The sequence below is a fragment of the Nematolebias whitei genome, chromosome 13, assembly GCF_014905685.2.
Source record: "Nematolebias whitei isolate Nwh7 chromosome 13, NemWhi1, whole genome shotgun sequence".
NCBI classification, from domain to species: Eukaryota; Metazoa; Chordata; class Actinopteri; order Cyprinodontiformes; family Rivulidae; genus Nematolebias; species Nematolebias whitei.
The window spans coordinates 40,536,319-40,544,286 of record NC_056510.1 but is presented as its reverse complement, the minus strand read 5'-3'; the positions used below and the strand labels follow the sequence as shown (position 1 = coordinate 40,544,286).

The 7,968-nt window shown below is 48.3% G+C and overlaps 1 protein-coding gene across 1 annotated transcript in view; it reads left to right on the top strand.

Annotated features, from left to right (window-relative positions):
• Positions 1-7,968, top strand: part of dohh (deoxyhypusine hydroxylase/monooxygenase) — a 71,821-nt gene that overhangs the window by 10,459 nt on the left and 53,394 nt on the right. The gene's annotated exons all lie outside the window — the stretch shown is intronic.

The window sequence follows — 7,968 nt, the reverse complement described above, 5'->3', positions numbered from 1 at the left end:
TAAGATAACTCCATTTCATCTTAAAACTCTCCTCTTTCTCATAAAATAAGTACAGATATTTTAGAAATATCTGAAGCAAAGTCCTCGTTCACCGCCGAGTGATCGATGTCCCTTTTCTGTGAAACTTGTTTGTTATTATTTTCATATTTTGCCAAATTAATGTAAATGTTTGATGTTAAACTTTGATTCTGAAAATAAATGACCGCATTCATTTTGATGGGTCAAAGATAAATAACGTCTCTCGTTACATTTCTGTTAAATTCAATGCACGACATTACACAGTCAGAAAGATGAGGAACTCGTGAATATTGTATACATATATATCTCATATATTGTCATACTACAACTAGTGGCACGTACCTACGTGACTACTACACAGGTTACAATAATCCACACTTTTAATCCAGGTTACAATATGCCACACTTTTAATCCAGGTTACACTCTTCCCTCAATGACACATTTTACAAAGTAGCTACATATTTTGCAGGTATAAGATACATTTGTATATATTTTTGTGTACATTTTTTTTAAGCTATTTGACTAACTTTTATTTTTTATTATTCAATATTTTACTAACAGAATAGTCAAATAGCAACCTGTTTTTTGTGTGAATTGCTATGTCAGTCAAATGTTCATTTTTGGGATAAAGGGGTGGAAATTAAAACGTTTTTTTTTTTTTCCTGATTCGTCGATTAATCGAAAAAATAATCAGCCGATGAATCGATTATTGAAATAATCATTAGTTGCAGCCCTAAAGAGGTGTTTATCATCAGCTCTGTTGAGATTCTATCACATGGCCACTAGGGATGCACTGATCCACTTTTTTTTGTTTTTTTTCTTCCGATCCCGATACCTAAATCTAAATATCGGCCAATACTTTGTTGTTTTCAACCAGTTTGACAAGACTGTCAACAAGGAAGAGGGTCAGCAGTGGAGGAGGGGTGTACCAAAGAGACCATCTTATCACAAGCAGAACTGGTTTGTTCCACTTTGGAGTAAGCTGTTGGAGGAAGAATCAGTTTTGTGTTGTGTTTCCTTGACTGATGAAGCCTTCTGGATCGAAGGCGAAATGTTTCAGCACAAAAAAAAAAAAAAAAACTGTCCAGATGACCTGACTAAAAAATGTTGGATTGTATACCTGGATTTTTTTTTATTATTGAGCATGGACTTTATCATCCGATACCGATCCAGTTTCGATATCATCATGATCATCATTGATTTTATATGAGGCTGTAATAACCTCCTCTCAAGTACAATTTGTACAAATATATGCATGCATGTCCAAAAAGGCAACTTGAGGTAAGTTTTATTAATGTTGGATTAGTTTTACAATTAGAATTAAATTCTGCTAACACAAAACATGTTTATTTTTATTCCTAGCTTTAAAGTGGATATAAAAGTGATTAAATGATTGTTTAAAGTTATTTTATATATTTTTTTAAATAAGGGGCAGATATAAGTTCTATTTCGTATAGGCTTTGCCCTTAAGGCTGTCGCTGATGGTTTATCCCGTTATGCGAAGCATCACACTGAAAAAAAATTTAGTCCACGCCCACCTGCTTTGTGGGCCCCACCCGATCCTTATAAGTTACGTTCAGAGCGGGTAATCGGCTCCCTTTTTTTTTTAGCAAGCTAACAACACTGACCTTCAACAAGATGTCCAGCTCCAACACCATCCGCTTGTGTCCATCCTGCAAGACCGGTTACTTGCTTAGCTTTGACCGGCACAACACCTGCGAGGGATGCCTGGGTCCCCGCCACGTCGCCCGCGCTTCCTCCTGCCGCCTCTGTGACGATCTTCCACCGGAGGAAAGGCAGAGGAGAGCAGCCTTGTTTAAGGCTAACGTCGAGGACTGCCTGTCCATGGCGGGAGACTGTTCGCTGGACGACACGATCGACTTCTTCGACGCCGGCTCTCGGAGCGAATCGGATGGGTCCTCTGGGACTGGTGACGTTAGCAGCAGCCCCGATGCTCGCTCCCTTCCGGGGAGCGCAGTGTTGGAACGAGGGGGGCCGAGCGGATGCTCGACCCCTCCGGGCTTTCCCGCCTCAATGGCCACATCGCTCCCTGCCGTCGGCGCACTCCTTTCGGAGTTGCCCGACATTATCCGGGAAGCTGCTGACATGAAGGGACTTTCCGATCCCTTACCCCCCCCCCCCCCCCCCAGATCGGATGATTTTGCAGGAAGCTTTGGCTCCACTCCAGCTCGCCGTCCTGATCCCATCTGGCCTCATTTTCCAGCGGTGACGTCGTATTGGAATGAGGCCGCAGCCGGTCCTGGTAAGCTGAGAGCGCCCGTCTCCACTTTCGCTCCCATCACCAGAATGGAGGGGTTCACCGAGCGGGGCTTTCTCTCGGTACCCCCCCTTGAGCCAAGCCTTGCGGAAGCTTTCGGAGCAAAGCTGTCCAGGTTGGAGCAGCGTTCCGTCCCTCCTGGGAAACATGACCAGACGGTGACCACGCTCTCCAATCGAGCTCATCAATGTGCTTTTCAGGCAGCTGCAGCTAACAACAACTTGGCACTGCTAGCATACAGGGTGTCCAAGAGGCTGGATGCCGCAGATCTGCCTGAGGAGACCAAGAGCTCCCTCTGTAAGGCAGCCGACGCCATCCTCAACATGTGTACCTCTTCTGCTGTTTGCCTGTCCAGGATTGCAGCGTGGATGACTATGATTTAGCGATCCACCTGGCTTCGTCACTCCCCCTCGCTGCCGGAGAAACTGCACAGAGACCTGATGGAGGGCCCCATCACAGCGGACGCGCTGTTCGGGAGCAGCTTCAAAGCCATCCTGGCGAACTCCAAGCAGTAGGAGGAGGTGTCGGAGACTGTGCGCCACCTCATCAAGCCGCGCGGTTCATCCCGGCCCGCTGGAGAGACCGTCGTGAGCAGAGGCAGAAGCAACGACGTTCCACGGCCGCGTCGTCTCGCTCAGCTCCACCACCAGCCCCGCCTGTCAGAGACCAGCCCTCTTCATCTCGGCAACCAGCAGTTCAGCGCTTCCCCAGAGATCGCCTGCAGACGGTGCCCTGGGCCAACAAATCGCAGAGCTTGCGGGGGAGAAGATTTAAAAAATGACTGTCAGTGGACGGTGTGTGTAAAAGTGACACGAAAGTTGAAATAAATCATAATCAATGATCAAAGTGTCTGTTTTTAGCCAGTCTGTAAGCTCGGATGAACTCACAGCAGCTGCGCACAGATCCTCCATACATAACGAGCCGGTGTCCTTAAATAAAGGTTTTTTAAACTCACCGTCGCTCCAAAACATGACGAGATGCTCACACGACACAATGGTAAGCGAAATAACTCGTTGTCAACCTGAGCTGCACGATCCTCACCCAAGCGGTGTCAAACGTGCACTCGCACAACGCAAACAGCCTTCATCCAAACGGCGCTGCGTTGATGATGGTGCACACACAGCTCCCCGGCGCTCACCGGCTCACATCGGCATAAATGTGGGACCGCAGGCCGGGTCCGGTGAAGGTCCTCGTTCTCAGCAAGAGCAACACACGCCTCACCGAAGCAAACGCGTGCGGCCGCGACGCGGGCAACCTTCACCCACCGCATCTCAGCGCTTGGCCGTTCACAACATCATAAGCGTGAGACAGCTGAACGAACCCAGTGACGAGTCTCGCCTCCAGCGAGAGCGGCGCGCGTCCCACCAGAGAAAACGTGTGCTCCCGCGGTGCTCGCAGCCTTCACTCCAACAGCACGGCGTAGATGAAGTCGCGCTCTCCGCCTCTCAGCGTTCGCACAGCGACGTCGAACTTGTGGCCCCACGGCGTCATCAGCTGTCACACGCTTCGCCTCAGCACACACCGGCCCACCTGGACATGAAGGTTGGTCCGCGGTCCAAACACAGCGCACGGGCGTGTTCAGAGCCCTTTCGAGGAAGCCTCGCCTTGGGTCACGCGGAAAACATTCCCGCGACACATGACGGCGGTCGAGGCGGCGGACTGGATGACATCCGTACAAAACATGACGCATCACTTAAACGCACGTCCACTCCACGAACGTTGGCTAAAAAACATGCTCGCCAGACAGATGGATGGCCAGGGTGTTATGCAAAGGTTACACGTTGCAGTTTGCAACCCGACCCCCTCCGTTCGGAGGAGTTTTAGAGACGGTACTGTCATCACCAGATCAAATCTCATCCCTAAATGCAGAAGTCCAAGAGCTTCTGATAAAATGAGTCATCTCCAGGGTTCCCAACGGAGAGGAAAACACAGGGTTTTACTCACGTTACTTCCTGGTTCCCAAACGGATCGGAGGGATGAGACCGATTTTGGATCTGTCAGCTTTCAACAAGGCGATCATTGACAGACCGTTTCACATGTTGACAACCAGACAGCTGTTGGACAACATCCAGAGAAACGACTGGTTTGTTTCCGTTGACCTAAAAGATACTTATTTTCACATACCGATCATCCCAAAACATAGAAATTTCCTGCGTTTCGCCTTTCAAGGGATGAAGTATCAGTACAACAGGCTGCCGTTCGGGTATTCCCTCGCGCCTTGTACGTTCTCAAAGTGTGTGGAGACAGCCCTGCATCCGTTACACAGAGCAGGGATGAGAGTTTTGTTTTACCTGGACGACCTGCTGCTGCTGTCACGCTCCAGACAGGAAGCAGTGATGCAGGCTCAGGTGTTGACATCACACCTGTTAAATCTGGGCTTCGCCATAAATTGGAAGAAAAGCTAGATTTTCCCGGCCCAGACTATTGTTTATCGGGGAGTGGAGTTAAATTCAACCGCCATGAGGGCTCGTTTATCACAAACGAGAATCGACACTCTAAAAGACCAGCTAAGAACTGGCAGAGTGTTAACAGCCGTCTCCGTCATGAAGCTGTTAGGAACGATGTCATCAGCTCACACAGTGGTCCCGCTGGGTTTATTACACGAGACGCCTCCAGAGGTGGTTTGTGCGTCTGCGTGTGGACCCAGTAAAACAAAAGAGACGGATGATCACTGTTCCCCCCCCTCCGTGAGAACAGACCTCCGACACTGGGCAAACACCCTGGTTCTGTCGGAGGGAGTCCCCGTCAGCAGACCCACGTCACACGTGCCAGTCTTCACTGACGCGTCGCTGTCAGGCTCGGGGGGGGCATGCCTATCTCAAGCAGTAGGGGCGCTGTGGCCCCATCACACATCTGCCCACATAAATGTTTTGGAGTGTCGCACGGTGCTGAACGTGATTAAACACTTTGCTCCTGTGCTACAGAATCAACACGTTTTGATTCACACAGACAACAAAGTTACTGTTGCGTACATAAACCGGCAAGGGGGTGTGCGCTCAGCCCAGATGTTGCACATTGCGCGAAAGCTACTGTGTTGGGTTCACCAAAATCTGCTCTCCATCAGAGCAGTTTACATACGCGGTGTTCTGAACAAAGGGGCAGATGTGATGTCCAGGGGCAGTCCACGTCACGGGGACTGGACTCTCCACCCGGACCTGATGACTCAGATGTGGCAGAAATTTGGCATAGCATCTGTGGACCTGATTGCGACACGAGAGAACACTCAGTGTCAACTATGGTTTTCTCTGAGCCCGCGAGACGAACCACCGCTGGGGGTGGATGCGTTTGCCCACAGCCCATGGCCCAAAACGCTTCTGTACGCGTTTCCTCCAACTCCTCTGATTTTACGGTTCCTGAACCGAGTTCAGGAGGAGGGATTGACAGCTCTCCTGGTAGCCCCCGAGCGCGTGAACGCACCATGGTTCCCAGTCCTGCAACGCCTGCTGTCGGGGTGCCCGTGGAAACTACTGTGGAGGGAGGATGCTCTCCTCCAGGCAGGAGGAGCGATCAGGAGTTACCCAGAAATAGGCCAGCACCTGTGAGTCTGGCTGCTGAGCGGTTCCGCTTAGAGAGGATGGGTCTCCCACAGGATGTAGTGCGCACAATCCAGGATTCACGTGCTGCATCTACCACAGCGCTGTACACATCAAAGTGGACAGCATTTCAGCGCTGGTCTACAGTGATAGGTGTAGAGGCCACCTCATGTCCATTAGGCGGCGTGCTGTCTTTTCTACAACAGCTGATAGACAGGAAGTTGGCATTCAGCACGATTAAAACGTACGCTGCAGCCATCTCTTCCTGCCACGAAGGGTTCGGAGACAGAACAGCTTTTAATCATCCGCTGATTAAGCATTTTCTAAAAGGTGTACAGAGACGCAGGCCTGTTTCACAGTGGGATTTAACGCTGGTCCTGCGAGCCCTGATCAAAGCTCCATTTGAGCCTCTGGATCAGGTTCCACTTAAATTCCTGTCTCGTTAAACAGCCCTGCTGTTGGCTTTAACATCCACTAAGAGGGTGAGTGATTTATCTGCCCTCTCTTTCGCGCCGTCATGTCTCAGAATTCAGGCTGACGGCAGCTCAGCTGATTTAAGACCAAACCCAGCTTTTATGCCTAAAAACATCACGAGCTCCTTTAAATCAAGAGCGATATTGTTGGAGGGGGTTTTCCCTCCCCCCAACAGATCAGAAGAAGAAGCATCTTTCCATCTTCTCTGTCCTGTGCGGGCGTTGACGTGTTACATAGCGCGCACAGCTGTAATGCGCCAAACTCAACATTTGTTTGTGCATTATAGAGATGCATCTGCAGGTCGCCCGTTATCCACCCAGCATTTGTCACACTGGCTGTGTGAGGCCATTTCTGAAGCCTACAGAGCATCAGATCTAGAGCCTCCTGTCAACCTCAGGGCGCACTCGACCAGGGGTATTGCATCTTCGACTGCCTTGCATAATGGTATGACGATGCAGGACATTTGCACTGCGGCCGCGTGGTCAACACCCTGCTCATTCATTCGCTTTTATCTGCGTGATGTGACAGTTCGTTCCATGACACATTCTGTCCATAATGCTCTAACAGAATGAATATTATTGTTTTCATGGAACCCTGTTTAAGCTCACATCTGTCTGCATACTTCACAGTGTGAGATGTTATCAGTCACAAGTTGTCTGTTATTTTGGTTCTATTGTCACTAATCAGTTCATGACTATTGTTACCAATCAGTTCATTTGATTAATAATCTGTTCACTTGTTATTATTAATCTGTTTATACTGTTAAGCCATGATTCAGTTGGTTCATGGCCCCCCCTCCCCCCTTTTTCACAACATCTTCCTTCCCCGTTGAAATTATCCGGGGCGTTCATGCATTCAGAACGCATAGTTACACAACATGCGTCTGTGCATGGCACACATAACTATGCAATGCGTAATTATGCACATGGGGAGCTGAGTGACAAGACGTTTTTGTGGGCAAGCTTCTGTCTCATACAGTGTTCGAATGGACCCAGTGAGGCGAGGACAATATCCGCTTCGCTCTTAACCCATCAGCGACAGCCTTAAAGGGCGAAGCCTATACGAAATAGAACGTTGGTTACGTACTGTAACCTCAGATTCTATGAGTATAAGAGTAGCCCTTTAAGCGTCGGGCCTCATTGGCTCCTGAATGGCTGAAGAAAAAATAAAGCTATTTGGGAGCCGATTACCCGCTCTTAACGTAACTTATACGGATCGGGTGGGGCCCACACAGCAGGTGGGCGTGGACTAAATTTTTTTTCAGTGTGATGCTTCGCATAACGGGATAAACCATCAGCGACAGCCTTAAAGGGCTACACCTATACTCATAGAATCTGGGGTTACAGTACGTAACCAACGATTTTTCTTCTTTCTGCACTCTTTTCATTCAACGTTTTCTTTTTGATGAATTTGTTTTGTTTCTTTTGAATGAATAAATGAAAAAAATAAAAATGTTAAATGGCTTTAAACATCTGTTAAGTTCATGGCATAAACCAACAGACATGTTCCTGTTTTTAGTATTTTACATCACTTTATAATGTAGCTTTTTTTGTTTCGTTTTTTTAATTATAATATATATAATTTTCTTAAAATTTTCAAATGTTTTTTTACGATTGACTACTGTTGTACTGATTAATATCTCCTGGAGGGTAAACTATATCTTG